The sequence below is a fragment of the Solanum verrucosum genome, unplaced genomic scaffold (assembly GCF_900185275.1).
Source record: "Solanum verrucosum unplaced genomic scaffold, falcon-dt-bn FXZP01000197.1, whole genome shotgun sequence".
NCBI lineage: Eukaryota > Viridiplantae > Streptophyta > Magnoliopsida > Solanales > Solanaceae > Solanum > Solanum verrucosum.
In genome coordinates, this window is record NW_026020363.1 from 179,110 (window position 1) to 202,675 (window position 23,566).

Consider the following 23,566-nt stretch of genomic DNA (forward strand, 5'->3'; position numbering starts at 1 on the left):
ATTTTGTTTATTAATTTACATCCTGAATTAATTTTTAATAAAAAGTAAATTAATTAATGAGATTGATTAAATAAAATTTACCTAAAAATATTATCAATCAATCACATCATTTGCCAAATCCAAATCCAAATCTGAATTCGAATCCGAATCCGAATCCGAAGCCATCCAAATCCAAATCCCAATCCTAATCTGAATCTGAATTTGAATCCAAATCCGAAGCCGAAGTCGAAGCCGACGCCGAGTGAGCAACGACGACGGCACAAGTGGGCACCTTTTTCTTAACCCTTTAAGGGCTAAAGGAAGTGTTTCCTAATATAAGAACAACATTTTTCCTTTCTTCAAACAATATGAGAGAAATGACTTTTCATTTTAAAGGACTTTCCATTTGAAAGGACTTTTCATTTTCCCTCAAAATTGGTTCCCACACATTTCCCAATTTCTCATCCATTCTTATTTCCCATTCACACCTTTCTAAAACCCAACAATATCCCACATGAATGGGGAATGTGTATTGTTAAAAAATATGTATGAATAACTTGTGTTTCTCGTAAGTAAGGGTTAATCGCTTCTGGATAAGTTGGTTTCACTTTGAACTTTTTGTAGAGAACGTATATCGGATATACTCGGTTAATCGGTAGATTTGATATCTATGAACCATCGAGCATTGGTGTATACCTAGACAACATAAGTCACACAATCAAACCTTGATCTGCTTTTGGTTCTCATTGTTTTGTTCGTTTCAGCCATAAACACGTCTTGGTTAATAAGTGCTTAGAGAACTGGCCTTACCAGATTCTTCTTGAAGTAGCTTACACTTCACACTTACATAGGTGGTTTCTAAATGTGTTATCCCGTAGATACACTATTTGATATACCCTGTATCAAACTTGGAAACAATTAGAAATTCCTTATGCCTTTATCGTGATTACTGAACATTGTGTCATCGTGAGAATGGACCATAAAATATTTTTTAACAATGTTGAACCATCATCTATGACTTTGTTTGATCTCCTTTAACCTAGATCTTGGGATCTCCAGTCTTCTAGGTAGATTTACCGCCATAATAACTTGTTCTCGGCCATAGTCCGATTCCCGTCGATGATCTCTCAACTCCCTCTCTAGTTAAGACTTTTGTAAGTGGATCTAACACATTATCCGTTGACATTACACAGTCAATTGTAATAATTCCACTAGAGAGTAGTTATCTAACAGAGTTGTGTCTTCGTCGTATGTGATGAGACTTGCCGTTATACATAATGCTTCCAGCCCTTCATATCGCAACTTGATTATCACAATGTATGCATATATGGGCCTTTGGTTTGGGCCAAAACATAATATCTTGTAAGAAATTCCGGAGCTATTCAACTTCTTCACCTGCCTTATCTAAGGCGATGAATTAAAACTCCATTGTGGAGCGAGCTATACATGTTTGTTTGGATGATTTTCAAGATATTGCTCCTCCACCAATAGTTAAAACGTATCCACTCGTGGATTTCATTTTAGATGACCCAGTAATCTAATTTGCATCTCTAAATCCTTCAACAACTGCTGGATATTTGTTGTAATGCAAAGCATAGTTTTGAGTGTCATTAAGTATCCAAAACCCTCTTCATTTCCATCCAATGATTTTGATTGGAATTACTTGTGTATCGGCTCAGTTTACTTATACCACAGACTTTTTCTGGTCGTGTACATTTCATGACTTACATCAAGCTTCCCAATACTCTAGCATAATCCAATTGAGACTGACTTTCACCTTTATTCTTAGCAAGATCAAGGTTCACATAAATTTGGGTCTTTGCCCTTTTGAAATTTAAGTACTTGAACTGTTCAAGTACCTTTCAAATATAGTGAGATTGAGACAATGCTAGATGGTGAGGATTTTTATGAATCTTAATTCCCTTTATCAAATTGACAACTCCTAGATCTTTCATATCAAACTTACTAGCGAGCATACACTTAGTAGCTTTTACATTAGCAATGTCCTTGCTCATTATCAGCATGTCATCCACATAAAGGCATATGATGACCTCCTAATTTGGAACGTCTTTAATGTAGACACATTTATCACATTTATTGATCTTAAATCCATTAGCCAATATGGTTTGATCAAACTTTGCATGCCATTATTTTGGTGCTTGTTTTAGTTAGAGCGACTTAACAAGTTTGCATACTTTCTTTTCTTTACCTGGAATTGCGACGCCCTCATGTTGTTCCATGTAAATCTCTTACTCTAGCTCTCTATTTAAGAAGGCGGTTTTCACATCCATTTGATGGATTTCAAGATAAATGGGAAAAATTAAAAACACCGATAGTAGTAACGGGATTTAATAATGAAAGAAGCATGATCACATATAAGGCAAAAAATATAAAAGTACAAATATGGGATAAGATATTAACTATAGAAGAAATATATAACTTTGAATTAACTACAAAAGATATGCTATTAGGAATGCCATTTATAGAAAAATTATACCCACATATAATAACAAAAACACACTGGTGGTTCACGACACTGTGTAAACAAAAAATAGGAGCAAAAAGAGTAAATAATAAAAAATGAAAAACAACAGAATGGATAAAAGGAAGTGAAAAAATTACACAAAAATTAGATAATATAAAAGAAGAAAACCCCCTAAAATAGAATTAATTATATTCTCTATAGATAAAGTAAAAATAATTCAAGATAAGTTAGAATTATTATATAGTGAGGATCCTTTACAAGGATGAGAAAAACATAAAACAAAAGTAAAAATTGAGCTAATTGATAATAACAGTATAATAACCCAAAAACCATTAAAGTATAATTTTAATGATTTAACCGAATTTAAGGTACATATAGATGAATTACTCGAAAAAGGATATATACAAGAAAGCAATAGTAAGCACACAAGCCCGACATTTATCGTAAATAAACATAGTGAACAAAAAAGAGGAAATAGCAGAATGGTTATTGATTATAGAAATTTAAATGCAAAAACTAAAACATATAATTATATGATACCAAATAAAATACTAAAGATAAGACAAATACAAGGATATAATTATTTTAACAAATTTGATTGTAAATCAGGATTTTATCACTTAAAACTAGAAAAAGAATCTAAAAAACTAACAGCATTCACTGTACCACAAGGATTTTATGAATGGAATGTATTACCATTTGGATATAAAAACGCACCAGGTAGATATCAACATTTTATGGATAATTACTTTAAACAAATAGAAAATTGTGTAGTGTACATAGATGATATATTATTATATTCCAAAACACAAGATGAACATATAAGATTATTAGAAAAATTTATACATATCATAGAATATTCGGGTATAAGTCTAAGTAAAAAGAAAGTAGATATAATGAAAAATCAAATAGAATTCTTAGGAATACAAATAGATAAAAACGGAATAAAAATGCAAAAGCATATAGTACAAAAAATAATTAACTCAAATGAACAACTAGATACAAAAAAGAAATTACAATCATTCTTAGGACTAGTAAATCAAGTAAGAGAATACATACCAAAATTAGCAGAGAATTTAAAACCATTACAACAAAAATTAAAGAAAGATATATCAGTTTGATAAAAAAGACCAAATACAAATACAAAAGGTAAAATTATTATGTAAAAACTTACATAAACTATACTTTCCAGATGAAAACAAAAAATTTACTTATCTAATAGAATCAGATGCGAGTGAAAAAAGTTATGAAGGAATATTAAAATATAGGTATGATGACACTACGATAGAACATCATTACAGGTATTATTCAGGAACATTTAATAATACAGAAATAAAATGGGAAATAAATAGAAAAGAATTATATTCAGTATATAAGTGTTTATTATCATTTGAACCATATATTGTATATAACAAATTTATTATAAGAATAGATAATACACAAGTAAAATGGTGGCTAACAAGAAAAATACAAGTTTCGGTAACAACAAAAGAAATAAGGAGATTGGTATTAAATATATTAAATTTCACATTTACAATTGAAGTAATAAAAACTGATAAGAATGTTATTGCAGATTACTTATCAAGACAAATCTACTCAGACTGAGAAAGAAAATACAATGGAAGAGATACTCAAAGCCATAACTACACTTTGTATAAAAGTGGACAGTATGGACAACGAGAAACAAAAGCTAAAGACTAATGAAGATAATCTGAAGTCTAAAGCTAGTCAGCAGCATGACTATAAAAATGCGGAGCTACGTCGATCGGAAGACGGAAAAAACCCAGAGCTAAAAGGAGACGATGGGAAACACCTTAAAACCCATAACATTTGTTTAAATATAGCTGCAGGTACAAGCAAGCAAGTTAGTGATAAACAACATTAAAATGCTAATTTAAACCAGCTATTCGAAAAACCATTTACTCAAAAGACACTTAGACATATGTCCATAGAACCACAAACATCTACATACGCAGATAGTTTGCAAAACCAAAATGAGAAAAAAACATATAACTATATCACACGAACCTATATTGAAAATATCCACAAAATCCAAACCTATTTAAACCGCAACCCCAGGTCAACTACAAAAGAACCAAACCAGGATTATTTGACACAAAAGTTACAAGGATATAACAAGTTAATTGCACAACCAAAAACTAACGCTAATTTAGTAAGAACATGTTACAACTACGGATTGTTAAATACCGTATACACATACGACGGAGAAGAAGTTAGTGGAATACCAAAACTACACAAAACATTCCTCACATACAAAAGAGTTACAAAAGTAAATTTATTTTATATAAAATTCTATACAACACCAGCGGAGATATTATACGAGGAAATAAAACCTCCAATACAGGTTATCAAGATAGGATTAACTAAAGATATGATTATACCCGAGGATATCGGACAACAAGAAGACATATGCAAGATAGAGATACCAAGTTTTTATGCCAACAAAAGGATAATTGGTATATCAACGATTATACAAGAGCTAGCAAATAACTATTTAAACGGAAACGCTATATGGAGCTACTATGCAAGAGACTAGCTAATGATTTATTCCAATTCAAGGGAGCTAAGGAAAGCAGATATGGATGAAGTCCAAAGATGGATTTTATCACTACTTAAGCCAGAAGAACGACCTACGACACGAACACTAAAAAAAGGATTTATTTCGGCAGAATTATTAACCAGATATTGCAAGCTAATTGGTCACAAATACCCTGACCATATATGTTCAAAATGTAACGGAGAAGATAATATAATCCTAGACGTCCAGCTGGAATAAAGAGATAAAGACGGAAGCAGATGATAAGAAGATAAGATGATGAGAAGATAAAAAAAAAAAAGACAATGAAGATGAGATGCGGACAAAATAAAAAGATGAGATAAGAGTAAAATTATTTGTCTTGTAAAAAAGTCAATTAAGTATGGTGTGAATAGTAGTGTGTCATAATGATAAGTAGTGAGTCATAATGTGTGTCATAATAAGGATGGGTATGTGTAAGGGATGGTAGGGGGTGTAATTTATTAGGTGACAAGTGTTAAGGTGAATAGTACATTATTGTAGTGTAGTTTGAAAATCTTTTCTATATAAAGAAAGGATATGTAACTTAAAGATGGTAGGCAATGCCTAACGGAATAAACATTTTCTTGAAAACACTCTCTCCCCTAAGTTATAAAAATACTTAAAAGTTAATATGGAGAAATCTGAAATCCAATCAGATATTTCAGATAGCATGGCTAAGCAAGAGGCAAAGGTATATTGTTCAAAAAATATGCGGAACTAATTTCATATATTCCTGAATATCATATATATGCTTGAATAAATTTATGTTAGTTATTATGTATTAGAATTATTTGAATCATGATTTCTAGTTTATTAGCACACTGGAAACAGGGAGAAAACTTCTATACTATGCCATCCTAATGTTGAAACCGGTAGGCGAGGAAGCCGTTTAGGGGAGTAAACAAAGTTGAGGCGCTGATAAGAAGGAAGTATAGTGACATGTAAACATGATAAAGATAATCTAGTTCATAATGATCTAATATGAATTTAATCAATTATGAATATGATAGGAAGGAATAATTTGAAATAAAAAACCTGCATAATAAAGAACATGACTGCATACATGCATGATGAAATGATAAAAAACTACGAAACTTTAATCTTATATGTACTTAAAAATATAGAAATAATCGAATTAAGAAGAATAATATGGGAAAAAATATTTAATGATTATGAATCAGAAGATATATTAAATCAAGAATGGTATGAAATAGATCTACATGATTTAGACTTTGAAAGAATAGAATGGTATGATTTAGAAATAAATTCAAATTAAAATGAACTACGGATATTTACAATATTGGGTAAAATCTATGGAAGATATAAAACTATTAGAACAATTAATGGAGGAAAATTTATATATGTACCTAAGAACCCAAGATATGTTATATCTAGAATATATCATAAATAATATTAAAGAAATATTTAGATTAAAAAAAATATCGGAAGAATATTACAATAAATATTATTACATATTACTATGAATTTAGTACTACCAAAAAATAATATTAAAGAGATATCAAGATTAAGACACTAAGTAAAAAGATATTATAATAAAATCTTAAAAATAAGTTACTCACCTACCACACTACCATCTACCACACTATCACTTTCATGAATTCACTAACTACCAGTTCCGCTTCGAAAAATGGTATATTAATTTTGGTTCAATTTTTAAATTTAGGATGATTTTATTCAAATCGTAAATACCCCCTAACCGTAGAAAATGACTTTCAGTTCGAGTTGTGAAGGGATTTTCACATGATAACATGTGAAACTAAATTGTCAACAAGGTTGTTGATTCCACATACATTTTGAATTGCCTACATAATAACAATTTATACACAGAAAAGGGTTATCGTCCAACATGAGCATGAGTAAGGTACATTGCACTAAAGTCTCTACTGAATACATAACATGCAGAACAATGGTGTCTCAGACATGTACAAACAAAGAGCTAGTAGCATTTCCACAACTACAAAATAGAGCTATGGGGTTTAGTGCTTTTGACAAGAATGAAATGAAAATAAATAAAAAATAATAATAAAAGACATAAAATAAGGTTTACATTTGATTGAACAATAAAAATTAAGGGGGAAAATATAACAAAATTTAAATATTGGAGACCTAATCCGAAGTTTCCTTATTTCATTTATTTCAATTTTCTCCTTCTTAGGATTGTTTGGTACGAGGAGAGGCGTTTTCTTAAAAATATATATAAGTTTCTTACTTATTCATTTGTATTTGATATTTGAAAAACAAATCATTCTAAAAATATTTATATATAATCCACAAAAACACTACAAGAGTATGAGCATGTAGGGGTGGGTGCTACTGGTGCAGGGGAGGGGAACTGAGTTGTCTTGAAGTTTGAGGAGGACATAATCAATGTAATTTCATAGAATTTATTTTCTCTATTTCTATCAATAACCATATGGATATATATAATATTTGGTCATTCATGTTTCCCCGGGATTGCAACAAAAGGTGGACTACTCTTTCAGTCTCTTTCTTTCGTGTTCCATTGTCCCGTTTTGCTCCCAAAACAAGTTATTGATGGAAAGTGTCATACCAAGTAAGGGTATTGATATCTTTGCATAGTTTCGTCAAGTTCATCAGGATAAACAATAATTGTTGCAGCACTAACTAGAGTTTCATTATTGATAGACATTGTTTACGTGAAAATTCATAAAAAAAAAAAAAAGGAACAAAAGATTGCAGCATATATCCCCGCATCTTCTGATCAATCCTATCCACCTTCTCCTGCTGATTGCAAATGACACTTCGTTTTTAGATTCTACTTTTTTTCCTTCTCAAATTCCAGTTTCGAGTTACCTTCTAAGTAAAATCATAAATTGAAGTGCTTTCACATTAAAAAATTTCAAGCCCCTCTCAACCATGCTCTTTAAAATAGACAATTATTCAATATTGAACTTTAACTTCATAGTTGGTGTCATGCTTCCTCTCATATGTGTCTAGTGATTTCTCAGAGTAATAAACATGTTGTAAGCATATTGAGAGAGTAATAAAATTACTATCAAAGGACACTACTAAAAAACGACGGAAGTAAAAGCGAAGGATAGCGTCGCTCCAAAAAGTGACGCCATTAGCCACACTGTCCATTGCTTTTTAATTAAAATAACTTTATTAAAAAAATTAGTCCGTCGCTTTTTTCGCGGATTTTTGCTAATTAATTATTTTATATAAATAGCGACGCAGCCCATCGCTTTTCATTAAAAATAATTATTTATTAATTTCAAAATGTCATGCCGTCCGTCGCTTTTTATTAATTTTAATTGTTTAATTATTTTTTAAATTAGCGATGGATAGCATCTTTATGTCCGTCGCTTCTTGGTCAAAATATCTAGTCAAATATTTTAAGAAAGCGACGGACAGTGTCCCTTAGTCCATCGCTTTTTGGTCAAAATGTTGGTCAAACATTTTTTTTAAAAAGCGATGGACATAGAGACGTTGACCGTCGCTTTTAAAAAATATATGCACTAGCAGACGCGATTTTCCCCATTTCTCCATATAAAAAACAAAATTGAGAAATATTTTGATTTAATTTTATTAAAATCGTGTTTCGGAGGACGGTTTTGTGTAAAATAAAAAACAAAAAAAATTATAATACCGACTTCCGGATGTTGGTAAAATTAAATAGTATGTAATAAATTAATATTTTCAATTGACTTTAAATAAATCGTCCTCCGAATGACGGTTTTATATAAGTTAAAAAATAATTTAATATAAATACCGACCTCCCAATGTCAATATTATTAATTAACATGATTACTTTTTATTTATCTTAAAATTTAAAGTGTATTTGTTATTATATCTAATTACTTTTAATAAAAGCGACATCCGGAGGTCGGTTTGTTTAAAATATTCCTATTAATCATAATTTTGCTATTGTGCATAATATTAAATTTTCATTTTACACCTACAATTAATTGTTCAAAAAGTGTAACAATTTTGTATACTTTTATAAATAAAAAGTTAGAATTCGTGGAATAAATAAAAAATATCTATTATCCATATTTAGAGTATGAAACTACGTTGATATGAATTAGGAGATAATTATACTTATATTTATAGAGTAATGTACAAATTCTATCAGTCCGTCGTCTAATCATGAACTTAATATCTCATGTCATGATGTAGTTGAGGTGAAGAGCTAACATACAATCCATTCGAGTATGAAATACGAGATAGTATTATTATATACGTTCGATCTTGAATGGATGTCAAGTGTAGTGATCACCTCCTAATTATGATGACATGTAAAGGATACTTCATCGGAGTATGAAATACGTTGATTAATTGTATATTCCTCGAGTAGTTTAACAAATCAAGTCTTAAATACTAGTGGTTCAGATATGAAATACATTATCAATTAAAGAAATACCGATGATCAATTCAAGGAGATTTATATATTAAATTTGATATTGATAAACTTTTATTGATCAATAAAATTAAATTTCTATAATTAGAAGGTATATAATTTTAATTTATAAAATTAACTTGATGGATAAATTAAATTTATTAAATTAAACTTCTGTTGATGTGTAGTTAAATTATATATATATATATATATATATATATATATGTAATTTTAATTAATAAAATCAACCTCAAAAGGTGAGTTCATATTAAAATAAATTAATAAATACCGACCTAAAGAGGTCAGTATATTTAAATAATTATTTTATTTAAATAATATCAACTTCACAATGTTAGTATGTTGACACCCAATTTTGACCGACCTATAACCCTTTCGGAAGTGCTATTCGATTAAATACGTATTTTTAAAAAACTATGCCGAGTTTAAATTTTTAATCAATTTTGTCTAAAAATTATATATTTTAGTATGCATGCTTTATAAATTATCATAAATATTATTAAAATATTTTTAAAATTATAAGTAAAACTCGAAAAAATTATTTTATTCAAATGTTTTAAAATTTAAGTGATTTTTATTATATAAAATGTTATAATATTTGTAGTATTTTAATTGGATAGCATTTCTTTAATTTTTCTCGAAATCATTTAATTTTTAGCCCATTCTGATCTAATTCCTTTCAATTCTAGCTTTTTTCCTTATCCAATTCATTGCAATTCTAGCCACCTCAATCCAATTTCGTTTTTTCAATTATAGCCTCTTATATCAATTTTAGTTGCAATTTTAGCCATTCATTCATTGCAATTATAACCCTTGTCCAAATCTTGAAACATTAGTTTAAATCCGAACCGTCCATCCTTTAAGTGAATCCGAGATCAAATCCTAGCCGCTCATCTTAACTAATCCAATGACTCAGATTAAATCTACCTAACCTTCCTATTTTTGACCTAAAAAAAGACCAAACCCTTTTTTGAAATCTCATTATTTTCTTCTCTCTCTAGCTGCGCCGCAGCCCCCTCTATCAGTGAGAACCGACGAGAACTCCACCATCGCCGGTGAGCTCTCCCTCTCGCTCCTCCCATCGCCCTCCTCCCTTCGCTTTCCTCTTCTCATCTCTTCTCTATCCTTGATCCCTCCCTTCTCTTCTCTCGGCAAGAATGGCGAGACAAATCGCCGCCTCCCTCTTGTCTCTCTAATCAACGAAAGCTCCCTGCTCTCTCTCTCCCTCACCTGCTCCGGCCAGCTAGTTCCAAGTAATCAACATCAATAGCAGGCGAGGAGAGCAATATTATCTCCAGCCAACAACAACCAGCGCGAGAGCCAGCTCCGACGAGCTACCGGCGACACATACCCCGACCTCGACCCACTGCCCTTCTCCTTTAATTCAAGGTTAGGGTTTCATAATATTATTTTGAATTTCTTTCAATTTGAGTATTGAATTTGTTAATTAGTGTATTGAATTAGATTTTAGTAAGTGAATGATTTAAGGTTTTGATTGTTAGTTTGAATTAGGGATTATTTGATTGTTAGTTTGTGTTTGTTGATTGTGAATTGAAAATTTTAATGTTGGGGTTAGTTTGAATTAGGGTATCTTAGGATTTGTTTGAAATTCGGCATTTCTTGAGTTAATTAGTTTGATTTTGGAATTGTAAGATTAGATTGAATTGGGGTATTTAAGGAGTTGTTTGAATTTAGGATTTAGCACTAGTTAGATTTTGGATTTTAGGACTAGTTTGAATTTGTGATTTTAAGACTTGTTTGAATTTTGAATTTAGGACTAGTTTGAATTATTATTGAGATTTTAGCACTACTAATAGTTTGAATTTGGAATTTTCGCACTATAGTTTGATTTTGAATTCTAGGAGTACTTTCAATTTGTGATTTTAAGACTAGTTTGAATTTGGAATTTAGGACTAATAGTTTGAATTATATTTGATATTTTAGGACTAATTAATAGTTTGAATTTGGGACACTAGCTAGCTGGTTTGAATTTGGAATTTTAGGGATTTGAATACAACTTAATTAGAACTTATAATTAATTATAACTTGAATTTACTATAATTGAACTTAATTAAGAATATGAACTTGAAATTAGAACTTGAACTTGGAACTAATTAGCTTGAATATATAACTTATTAAGTTTAGAAATTAGATATGAACTTGAATTGAAACTTGAACTTATTAAAACTTTAATATATATATATATATATAAAACTAATATCTTGGATTTGAAGTTTATATTTATCTAATTAAAGAACTTTTCGTGCTAGGAAACTGAGGTAGCTCAACATTTAAAAAGTTGATACAAGACTATATTGCTTCTTTCATCAAAGTTGGAGATAAGGTTGGTGCTTCTAAATTTCTTAAGTTCAAGTACAATTGTTTTCAATGATGTGTTTGTGTCCATCTAGTATTAATACTTAGCTTTAATTTTGTGATAATTTTTTTTGTGTCCATCGAGTGTTTGTTAAGCATAAGTACCAACACTAGTTGATCCTATTGAAGACAAATTGATTTTCTTGCAAGATCGATTTGTGTCCATCTAGTGTTGACACTTGGCTTTAAATTTAGAAATAATATATTTGTTAAGCATCAGTACCAACACTAGTTGATCCTATTGATGACAAAATTGATTTTCTTGCAAGATCGATTTGTGTCCATCTAGTGTTGATATTAAGTTTTAATTTAGGAATAATGTGTTTGTTAAGCATAAGTACCAACACTAGTTGATCCTATTGATTTTAAAATTGATTTTATTGCAAAATCGATTTGTGTCCATCTAGTGTTGACACTTAGCTTTAAAAAGTTGTTAAGTTCTTAAGTTGTTTAAATAAGTTAAATTAATAATGTGGTTTTGTTGATGGATTTAATTGTTGGAATTAATTAAACTAGTTCAAGTTAAAAAGTTGTTAAGTTGTTTAAATAAGTTAAATTAAATAATGTGGTTTTGTTGATGATTTAATTGTTGGAATTAATTAAACTAGTTCAAGTTAAAAAGTTGTTAAGATGTAAATAAGTTAAAATAATAATGTGGTTTAGTTGGTGAATTTAGTTGTTGTATTAAGTCAAAACTAATCTAGTTAAAGTTGTTATGTTGTTTAAATAAGTTAAAATAAATAATGTGATTTAGTTGGTGATTTAGTTGTTAGAATTAAGTCAATACTAAACTAGTTAAAGTTATAAATTTGTTAAGTTGTTTAAAATAAATTAAATTAAATAATGTGGTTTAGTTGGTGGATTTGTTGAAGGGATGGATGATAACTTCTCATCATTGAATAGTAAATTGAACTCTCATGCCAATGCCATCAAGATACTTGAAGGTCTGCTAAGTCTACTTTCAGCTCAATTGGAAACTAAAGTTAGCAATGGAAGATAACAACAAAGAGTTGGTTGTGGTTACTCGTAGCGGAAAAGTAGCAATAATGGTATGATGGGAAATGAAGAAGCCTCAAAAACACGGAGATGATCGAGGCATGGAGGAGACTGATACACCTATCCATCACAACATTGCCCAAAAATCATAAAAAGATGCGGAACAACACGTTCAAATCCATAAAGTCATGCATCCTTTACCTAAAATACCTACCCCATTTCCTCAATGCCTAAAAAGAAGAATGAGGATGAGAAATTCAAAAAGTTCTTATCGGTGTTTAAAGATATTATCAATAAATCTTCCCCTTGTGGAAGCATTGTTGGAAATGCCGGGGTACGCCAAGTTCATGAAAGAGTTGGTCACAAAAAACGAGTTTGGATTTTGAGACAATTGAAGTTTTCCATAGTTGTAGTGCAATTATGACTAAGGAGCTGATAAAAAATGAGAGGATCCTAGGGCATTCACCAATCCTTGCACCATAGGCATGCTCCAATTCGGTAAAGCTTTATGCGATTTGGGAGTAAGCATCAACTTAATGCCTATGCTATATACAAACAACTTGGGTTGGTTGAACCGAAAGCAATAACAATGAGACTCTTGATGGTAGACCGTTTAATCAAACATCCCATAGGGATACTTCATAACATCTTGGTGAAGGTCGATCAGTTCATTTTTCCAGCTGATTTTGTGATTTTAGATTGTGAAATAGATGCTTAAATTCCCATTATTTTGGGAAGGCCATTCTTGGCAACCGGGAGAGTGTTGGTGGATGTTGAAAGTGAAGAATTGAAGTTTCAGGTGAACGAATATGAAGTAACCTTAAATATTTAAATCCATGAAACACCCAAGTGATATTCATGTTGGTGTCTACTGATGATGTTATTGATGAGGCGGTAGCTAGTTTAAGCCATTTGATGTGCACGAATGAACCCCTTGATGTTGTACTTGCTAATTATGATGAATCCGAAGTTCAGGGCTATGAGGAAGTAGTACCTGCTTGTTGGGATTATGAGGGTATTCAAACACTCCAATCAAGTTTGGATATTGACCTAAAAAATAGACAGAGTCCTCCTGTAAAGCCATCAATAGAAGAACACCTAATATGGAATTGAAAGCACTTCCCTCTCATTCCGATATGCTTTCTTGGGGGTAAATAACACTTTATCAGTGATCATTGCACTGACTTGCTTGAATGGCAGGTGAAATTGCTCCTCGAAGTGTTGCGAAAACATATAAAAGCTATATGATGGACCATCGCTGATATAATGGGCATCCCTCCCGGTATTTGTACTAACAAAATTCAGCTTGGTAATGAGTGTAAGCCTAGTGTATAGCATTAGCAGAGATTGAACCCACTAATGCAAGAAGTGGTAAAAAGGAGATCATCAAGTGGTTAGGTGCATGTGTGATCTACCCATTGCGTACCGAAAAAGGGAGGTATCACCGTAGTCCCAAATGAAAAGGGGGAGCTTGTGCCGACTAGACCGCTGACTAGGTGGAGAGTATGCATGGATTATCAAAAGCTAAATTTGTGGACTAAAAATGATCACTTTCTTATGCCTTTCATGATCAAATGCTCACCGCTATCAGAGAGAGGTTGGTACTGCTTTTAAGATGGATACTCCGGTTACAACCAAATCTCTATTGCGCCGAAAGATCAAGAGAAAACCACCTTCACCTGCCCTTATGGAATGTTTTCATTTAAAAGAATGCCATTTGGGCTATGTAATGCCCTGGCAACATTTCAGTGTTTCATGTTATCTATCTTTGCGGACCATGGTAGAAGATTCTATGGAGGTATTCATGGATGACTTCTCAGTTGTAGGGGATATGTTTGAAGAATGCTTGACGTATTTAGGGCAAGTTCTCTAAAGATGCGTGGAAACAAACCTGGTTCTGAATTGGGAGATATGCCACTTCATGGTGAAGGAAAGTATAGTTCTTCGGCACAAGGTTTCACAAAAGGGATTGGAAGTTGATAAGGAAAAAAATGAGGTGATTGAGAAACTACCTCCGCCGATTTTAGTGAAGGGTGTTCGCAGTTTTGTGGGACATGCTGGGTTCTACCAGAGATTCATCAAAGACTTCTCAAAATTGCACACCGCCTATGAAAGCTCTTGGAGAAAGAAGTGAAGTTTTATTTTTATGAAACTTGTATGGTTGTGTTTCGATGCTTGAAAGAAAAATTGGTATCTACCCCGGTCATCATCACCCCTGATTGGTAAGAATCTTTCGAAGTAATGTGTGATGCTAGTGGCACAACATTAGGGGTGGTATTGGGACAGAAACACAATAAATTATTTCATCCTATCTACTATGCTAGCAAGACTCTAAATAGTGTTCAACGTAACTACACTGTTACTGAACAAGAGTTACTTATGGTGGTTTATGCATTTGAAAAATTTAGAGCATACTTTTTAGGCACGAGAGTGATTGTGCACACTGACCATGCTGCATTCCGTTACCTAATGGCAAATAAGGATGCCAAGCCAAGGTTGATAAGATGGGTGCTTCTCTTGCAAGAATTTGATTTTGAGGTCAAATATAGGAGAGGGTGTAAATATTAGGTGGCTGACCGCTTATCAAGATTAGAGGGTAAGGAGTATGACGAAGCTAAAGTTGACATAAATGATTCTTTTCCCAATGAGCAAGTGTTTGCGGCAACTCTCACCCAACCTCCATGGTATGCCGATTTCGCAAACTACATAGTGTGTGGATTGATGTCGGATGAAATGAACTTCTATCAACAAAAGAAGTTCATGTTCGATGTTAAAAGGTACTTTTGGATGAACCATATTTGTTTCGGGAGTGTGCAGACCACATCATTAGAAGGTGTGTTCCGGAAGAAGAAGTGATAGAAATTCTAAACGCATGTCATGCTTCACCAGTGGGGGGGTCATCATAGCGGTGTGCGTATAGCCGCTAAAGTGCTCCAAAGTGGCTATTATTGCCATTTTTCTACAAGGATGTGCACAAATTTGTAAAGAAATGCGTTCAGTGCCAAAAGCAAGGCGGAGTGTCCAAAAGATACGAGTTACCCCTCACTCCCATCTTAGAAATTGAACTATTCGATGTTTGGGAATAGATTTCATGGGTCCATTTGTGAGCTCATATGGGAATAAATATATCTAGTGGCTGTGGATTATGTTTCCAAATGGGTAGAAGCTGTTGCACTTCCAAAAAATGAAGGGAAAAGTGTGGTTCAATTTCTGAAATGTTACATCTTTACTAGATTCGGTACCCCTAGAGCTATCATTAGTGATGGTGGATCCCATTTTTGTAATAAATGGTTCTCAGCTGCATTAAGCAAGTATGGGGTGAAACACAAGGTAGCAACTCCATATTATCCCCAAACAAGTGGTCAAGTTTAAGTGTCCAACCAGGAGATCAAGAGCATCTTGGCCAAGACAGTAAATGCTAATAGAATCGACTGGTCTCGAAAGTTGGATGGCGCATTATAGGCATATCGTCCCGCCTACAAAACACAAATAGGGATGTTACCGTATCAGCAGGTTTTTGGAAATTCTTGCCATTTATCAGTCGAGTTAGAACACAAAGCAATGTGGACATTGAAAGCTTTGAATTTGGACTGGACAAGAACCTCTAAAGAGAGAGTGGAGCAGTTAAACGTGTTGGAAGAATTCAGGTTGAGAGCTTACAAAAGTTCAGCTCTTTACAAAGAAAAGATGAAGAAGTGGCATGATGCTAAAATATTAAGAGAGAGTTCAAAGTGGGAGATCCGGTGCTACTCTACAACTCCCGTCTTAGACTTTTTCTCGAAAAGCTCAAGTCCAAATGGTCAGGACCATTTAGAGTGACACGAGTGTTCACTAATGGTTCCATCGAAGTTGAAGGTCAAGAAGGACCAGCTTTTAAGGTGAATGGGCAACGTTTGAAATCATACTTTGGCGAATGCCAAGAGATCTCCCTGATTGAGGTGGTGAACTTGGAAGATGCGTAAGGGAATTTCCATGTAGTGTCACGACGTTAAATAAGGCGCTTCTTGGGAGGCAACCCAAGTTTTAGTGTTTTAAATAATATGTGTTGATGTTGCAGGTGAAGGATACTGAGCGAGGAAGATTCACTCGGCGAATTGCCGAGACAGTTCAATGATCACGATGTAGCTCGCCTTGTGAATTTGAAGATGAGGCTAACGTTCTGGAATATTTTGGTGAGAGAACTATGTCCCTCGGTGTATCGCCGATGTGCTTAGGCGAATCGACTTGTCTCGCCTTTCTACTTTAGCACTTGCAGTGTAGTTTAGTGATCGATTCGGTGGTTCTCCACATCCAATCTGTGAATCACTGAACGATTCAAACGACCTTCTGCGTCTCCACCAATTTTCTCTCTTTCGAGAGTGTCATGCACTGCAAATAAGAGTGAAAACCCATTTTCTTAGGCGCATCACCGACTCATTCCGCGACCGGCTCCCTACCTCGCCAATGGACGCTTAGTGAAGATTCCTTGCCATCTTGCCCTGCATTTTTACATACTAGAATTTTATTTTTGGTTGCTAGTTTTCTTTAATTATTTTAGATTTTATCTTTACTTTGTTTGAGGTAGTGTTCGTTTCTCTAGTCACATTGAGGACAATGTTGAATGCTGTTGGTGGGGGTGGTTCTTAGTTAATGACCCCCTCTCGTTTGTATTAAATGTGGATGTTCTCTTAAAAAATTGAGTATTGATTTTGATCAATACTGATGACTCAAATAGTGCTCATAATTGAACAAACATGAATGTCCAGCTACGATGAGGCCAAATGAAGTTGCATAGACAATATGTGAACTTTTTGCATCTCGTTGTGACAAGCCAATTATTGAATTGAGTCTCATTGTACACTAGCGAAAGTGTGGAGTCTTGTTTGACTTTGGTGTCAATGCCTTTTGTCATGACCTTACCGTGAACCATGTGTGATGACACCTAGAATTTGCCCCGTTAGTTCGATTGACTAAGTGATGCGAACTCTTGAGATGATCTTAGACAACTTTAAAGAGTGTGAAACAATTTGACATTATACCTCTTTTTATGGCCCGCCTTGTGAGTGTGTGAACCTCTTTTGAACACCCTTTGATCCTTAACCTTTTCTTGGAAGAAACTTGATGAAAACATAACCTTTCTTGATCCATTTACCCATAATCATCATGATTTGGGGTCTGTTTGAATAGCCAACTTAGACCAAAAACCTAAGTTGGGGGTGTGGTAAAAAGAAAAGTTGAATCAAGAAAATGCAAAGAAGTCCCTTTTACCCATGTTTTGAGAAAAATGGAACCCTCCATACAACAAAAAAATAAAAGAAGAAGAAAAGAATGAAAAAGAAATGAAAAAGAAAACGTGTGGAATAAAGTGTGAAAATGCAAAAAAAACGGGGTTTCCGAACAATCTATGGAAAAGTGAATAATGGGATGACTTATGAGCACGAATAAAAATGATGAAAAAAGAGGAAAGAAAGTGTTGTTCACACTAATATCACGAGGATAGAAGTAGTTGAGCCTAAATGACCATATCTTTACACTAAGCCCCGTGACAAGCCTTGAAAAGACCTTTTTTTTTATCTTGAGTGAGCTGAAGCAAATGTCAATCGGAAAATAAGGGCAAACCTATGGGTGAAACCATGCATTGTGTTTCATCTTTGTGAGTGTGAATGTTGATCTTTATACCAGAACTATAATTGATCAAACCACTATGTGAATATGAAATCATTCTTTGTGTGAGGGCATTTGATCACTTTTGTTGAGCTTTTACTTGCATTTGAAGCAAGTATTGTGAGCTTGAGATTCTTTGGTAATGCTGAGTCACAACTTGAATCTTTGAGTGCACAATTGATCTTTGCATGAGTAAATTGATTCTTTTTGCGTGCATTCATAAATTCATCTTGTGTAACACTGTTTGATACATCCTTTTTGAATTGCTGAACGTGATTTTACTTGAGGACAAGCAAACGTTTAAGTTGGGGGTGTTGATGAATCCACGATTTGTACTCATTTAGGGTTTATTTTAATAGATTTAATGTCCGCAAATGCATATTTTTGTCAATAACTGATGTAAATCCATGAATTTTAGGTATTTGGATCGAGGAACAAAACATGGACACTATTGGGCAATAAGGAACAAAGCAGCTGAAAGAACATAGAAAGAAGTCCTGATGATCGCCTAACCCATTGGGCGAGTCGCCGAATGGTCAGGATCTTGCCCAAAGTTCCAGCGTGCCAAGCCGTGTAGGAGAAAATCAAGTCGGCGATGAAAAGGAGTAATTGGTGAGTCACTGAACGGGTCCGCGATGCCATGCTAGATCGCCTAAATTTATAGTATATGGGTTTGAATATAGTTGACTTAGGCGAGTAGCAGTGTTACAAGGCATCACCGATTGATTCCGCGAAGGATGAGTAGTTCGCCGAAGGTACTAATAAAGGTGCAATTAAATGCTGAAAAGCAAGATGAATGGAGAAAAGGTAACTCGCCGAACCAATCGGCGATCCCGATCCGGATCGCCTAAAATTACAGTAGCTGGACCAAGAAGTCTAGAAAAATAAAGGCGAGAGGAAGGATATTCAGCGAATTGCCAAACTGTTGGCGAAACACGACTTACTTCACCGATTGGACTTAAATATTCACACACCAGAATTGCTTAAATGGATTTTTGATAAAGAGACAACGTATTCAGAAATGGGAAGAAGAAAATATTGATAGAGAGAACACTACGAAAGGCTTTTTCTTAGTGACTTAAGCAAGATTTTTCAGAGAGATTTTGTAAGAGGAGATTATTAATTGATTTTCATCTATAATTCTCGTTTGTACCCAACTATGGGAGTGATAATTGATTTTGATTTTCTTATTTTTGATATGAGTGGCTAAAAGCCTTCACTTGGGGTTTTGATCATGAAGCCAATTGTTGAATTTACTTAGTGGGTATTCTTTAATTGCGAATAATTGTGTTAGTTTGAAGTGGGTCTAAGTTGTTGCTATGTTTCGAGGTTGAATTGCATGATTTCGTGTAACAATTTCAGTGTTATGCACTTGCTTGAGAAAGAGAGAGGTGTAGAACCAAGGTGGCAATGTTAGCGTCCTTAGTAGTGGGTTTCTTTGGTTTCAGCTTGAGAGAGTGAAATAAGTGATCCATCCTTTGTATTCAGCTCGAGAGAGTGAATTTGATGAGGGCAAAGAGCTGGGCATCTTTCGATTGGTGTTGAAGTTCGAGATAATTCAACATAGAAAAGGTAATTGTTCGAGAAAAAGTTACTTTATATATGTTTGACCTACCCACAATAAATTATCCCATTGTGAGCAGTAACGTCTATCCGCTTCATTAAGATTGACAATTGGCTGATCCATTCCCCAAATTTTACTCTACTATTTGATTGTTTATGTTGAAGTGTGAATTTGGAGTGATACTTAAAACCCTAAGTTTGAAATTTAAATATTAATTGTGCAAGAAATGTTTGATTGAAGAGTTGTCATTATACTTTTATTATTGACTTTGAAGGAAGTACTACTCCCTGTGGGAAGGAGCCCAACTCACGTAGTTGGGTAATGATAGTGATGAACGATCGTTGGCACTTAGTATTGGATGAAGGGCCCTGATACGTTAATCAAGGTTTAGAGATATTGGATTCCATCATCGTGGCTAGGACCATATTAGATCAAGAAGAAGAAGATTGGTGAGTCCTCATAGTATTCGAGGGCTTGACCATATGTCCTTTATGTCTTTCTTTTATGTTTTAGACTTATGTAAGGGCTATGTCCCTAAGATTGTATTTAAGAGTTTTAATTCAAACGCTATAGATGGTTTGAGACATTGTGTTATAGACTCTCTCTCATTTCATAAAAGACTTCAATTGTAAATAAGAGTTTTGAATTCCGCACTATTTACCTATGATCTTAAGTATATGATTATGCTAAGGGCCTGTATGAGACCCATTCGGGGTCGAGTATGTCGCGTTGTGTCTACGGGTTACCCCTGAATCGTGACAAACTTGGTATCAGAGCATAAGGTTTTGGTATAATTTTAGTATGTCTCAAACCAGATCTAGTAGAGTCTTGCTCATAAATGTGAAGCGTGCCACATTTTATGAATAGGAGGCTATCAAACGTTAGGAAAAACTTCAGTTCTTCATTCCCCAAGTCGTGCCATAGAGCTTAACTCCATAAGGTCTTTATCCTGTTTCTTATCCGATGGTCTTTAGGGTATGACCACTTGAAGGGCTCATGTTACAAGGATCGAATGAGAAAAGGTTAGTAGTGATGCCAATAATGGCTATATGACTAGATGAGTCTTGTTATGATAGATTAGAATGATGCCTTATGGTATATATGGTTGCTTTATGGTTATGTGTGTTGTAGGTAGAAAGTCATGGTGAGTTTAGAAGTGTGTTGGGAGGATTTGATGAATAGTGGTGCTTAAGTCATGCGTAGAGATGCTGAGTGAGTAGACTCATTTGAAAGAGGCTAAAAGTGTAATTCTCCATGGTTTAGAATCACTTTGTGGGATAGATATGAAAAGTCGAATGTTCTAGATGTCTACGATTTGGATTGACTTAAAATTCTCACCTTAAGAGGTGTAGTGAGCTTGGCAAGGTTACTTGTGAGCAAGAGTGCTTAAATGAGAACCTCTCTAATTTAGAAGTACCGATTGGGATCTTAGACCGACAAGTTAAGAAATAGAAGAGAAAGAAAGTGCTTCCATGAAAATGTTGAGGAGTGGTATTTTAGTAAGGGTTTTAGTTGAAGGTTCTTATTTGGGAGGCCAAGAGCCAATGAGATATCCCAATATCCTTATGTTCCCTTTTATTCCTCTCTAGCTTAAGATGATAAGTTCTCCTTGACTCATTTCTTAATTGTGGAGTCTTGGATGTTATATGTGTCCAATGATTCCCTTGTCCCTTAGAGTTACTGTTGTAAACCTTGGTAGGGTTTGGATGTATGGTTATTAGACCTCTATTGGTTTTAGAGCCCGGTAAGGTTATAATGAGCCTTGGTAATGCTTGAGCTTGTTAGAAAGGGGTAGTATTTGAGGTTTTAGTAAATAGGGGGCTTACTCCAAAGGGGTAGATCATGTGCTTAGATAGCAATATTGATTGAGAGTCCCGATATCCTCATCCTTTTTTCTATTCCTATTCAAGCTTGAGACAAAAAGTTCCTTTTTGGGCTTGTATTATGTTTTGGAGTAGTGTGTTTTAGAAAATTTCCATGACCTCCTTATGTTGTGCATGTTCTTGAGAAAATTCTTGTTTTGAATAAAATAGGTTTTTCATGATTTACATGCTCCTCATGTGGTTGTGCATTTTAGTATGGAGATGGCATATTTGACTTCATGATATAATTTGATGAACATGCTTTGTTATGCTTTTGATGAAATGACATATTGGCTCCATAATGTTGTGTTGAGCTTAATTTAGTTGGGAAAAGATAGTTCCTTCTATGATTATGTGATTGATGATGTTTAGAAGTGTTGGTATAGGCTCACTCCTAAGGGGGAGATGGTGTGCCTACCTAACATTGTTGTTATGTGATTATGTGTTTCTGATGTTTGCGTAATCAAGACAGAACTTCCAATTCAAGTGTCTACGATCGTACAATAGTAATATAACCCAACCAAGGGTTTGGGTCGAGTCCCAAGGGAGCAGTTTCTGAGAATTAAGAGATAAGCGCGAATATGCTAAAAGTTAACCATAGCTAAAAACATAATAAACTAAGGGGTTGACACGAGTGTCAATTATCAAAAGAGGGGGTTTTATATTTAGCTAGTGAACAAAAACAACAAAAATATAAAGATGCGAGATAGGGAAACGAGATTCTTGGGATGTGATAGGAATATGGGATAAAATAAACTATTGGGTAAATGCTATTGATAGTAAATCACTGAATATTTGTAACTAGGCTAGACTTTAGTGGGGGTAAATTCTCTCTTGAGCAACTCACCTCGAATCAACTCGGTTTCTATCGAACACTGAGTTGCAGCACTTAAGCACAGCCTCCGCCTTAGCCCATTCACTTTCTCGAGCTGAATGTGTGGGAGAAGGTCTAGGATTCACTCTCTCGAGTTGAACCCACGACGACCCAAAAACCACCGCCTATCGATTTAGTAGTCTTAGTTTTAAAACCTCTCTCTCTCGCAAGCCAAAAACACTAAGATGAAATCGTATTTGCAACTACAATCCCATTAAGTTCAAACACAACTACTAAATGAAATCACTTTTAAACAACAAATAGACTAACAATAAGAAATACCCAACAGGAAGTTTAACCCATATTCACAAAATCACACCCCAGGAATTGGGGTTTTAGCTAGACATGAAAAAAAGATAGAAATCAATAGCAACAAGTGTTTCCATCAGGTGGGTATGATAGGAAATGTCTTTAAGCACGTCTAGGATGAAGATTCTTGGATTACCCACTTCTAATTTCTTAGAGTTGAAAACCTTCAAGTTCAAGAACAATGTCTCCCAAAAACTTTAATAACTAAGAACTGAAAATATTCTCTACAACTTGATAAAGTTCTTGATTGATTCCTTCATACTAAGCTACAAAATTAAATGTGTATTTAGTTTTCAAATATTTGTGCTGCGAAGGCCCACTTGGCATAGTTAGTTGGGATCGCTGATGCACTCGGCGATTCGCCCTTTGGTCTGGTTCATCACCTTTCAGCTTTTGCCTTCAACATATTCGCGTTTTGACTCATTGGGTGATATAGTACAGCTTCGTCGAACTGCTCGGCGATGCGCCAACTTACTCCTTTTCATCGCGACTTGAATCTTT